Here is a 1378-nt window from a genome sequence, read left to right on the forward strand (position 1 = left end):
GGAAGACTGAAGTATTTAAGCGTTTTTTTAAAATGTCTGTGTTGTAAATGTCTGTGAAATGAACTTCGCTTGTTTTGTTTTTTTTTCTTTCCCCCTTTTTTTTTTTTTTTTTTTTTTAGCTGAGCCATCCTGCCACCTGTTGGCAGCCCAGTGGCAGCTCATCCCAAGCCGGGAATCAAACCGCTAATTGCTCAGAGCTCACATGCTTGAGCGATCTCTTAACCAACTGAGCCACTCAGCTGGCCCTGAACTTTGCTTGTTTTAAAGTTTATGATACTAACTGCCAAGTGGCACCACTTCTCTCCCTTTCTTCTCTTGAACTCATTTTTCTTCCTTCCTTTTCCTTACCCCCTTCAAATTACTTCATTCTGCAGAGAACAACTATTACCAAGTCCCTGTTCTTAAAAAAATAAGTAACTTTTGAATAGAGCTGAGTTCTATAGAACATCCTTACTAGTCTGTTAATGTGTGTGACCGTGACAAGCTGTCACTTTGGTCTCTATGAGCCTTTTCCTGGTCTTTGAAGTGAGCACTTGGTTGCCTATCCTGGTTTCCTCACAAGTTTATTGTGAGAATCAATTGAAATAGTATAGTATATGAAGTCGTTTGAAAATGGGGACGAACTATTGAAATGTCAGAGAGCAGGCTTACTATAAGGCTAACATAGATCCAATCCCATTGTGAGACTTAACCATTGATCTTTTCTGAACACCTTCAAAATATAAATAGAAGCCACAACTGCAGGGGCAACTTCTGTAACCGAATTCAGGTATGAAGAAACTCCAGTCACCACATCCGGGCTGTTTTCTAAGTTAATAGGGTTAGGAAATTGGTCCCGTGGCTTAGATCAGAAATAGGGGTTGAAACATTTTTCCTGTCTTCCAAATACACAAGATCCTGATGAAATCTTGGTTTTATGCCTCTGGTCATCAGGGCAAACGTAAATACTGAAAAATAAATGTCGACCTCCTGGTGCAGCATGTTGCTTCCTGGTGAGAAATGATTCTATCCATTGTTTATTGGGAAAATTTCCAGTTGTTAATCAGTTTAATGTCGTGTTCAAATGAAACATGGAACATGAAGAGGTGGTAGTGCCTTCTTTTCCCTGTTGACAGGCACACTTCTCGGGATTCAATTCCTCATCAGCTGCTCAGAACATGCGTTTGCCTCAAGAACCCTGCAGAGCCCCTGCATGCCTTCCAACCTGATCCTTCCCTAAAACCTTTTCGTGTGATTCCCTCTGGTATGGAGAATGTTCTGCAGTCCGTGTTTTATAATTATTTGTTGCATAGTGTTTATTGAATTTAGAATCCAAGTTGTTTGGGGATGAGACCAGGACCTTGGCATTTGTAAATAGTATTAGCTAATATTAATAATG

This window comes from Hipposideros armiger, unplaced genomic scaffold (genome assembly GCF_001890085.2).
Source record: "Hipposideros armiger isolate ML-2016 unplaced genomic scaffold, ASM189008v1 scaffold_55, whole genome shotgun sequence".
NCBI lineage: Eukaryota > Metazoa > Chordata > Mammalia > Chiroptera > Hipposideridae > Hipposideros > Hipposideros armiger.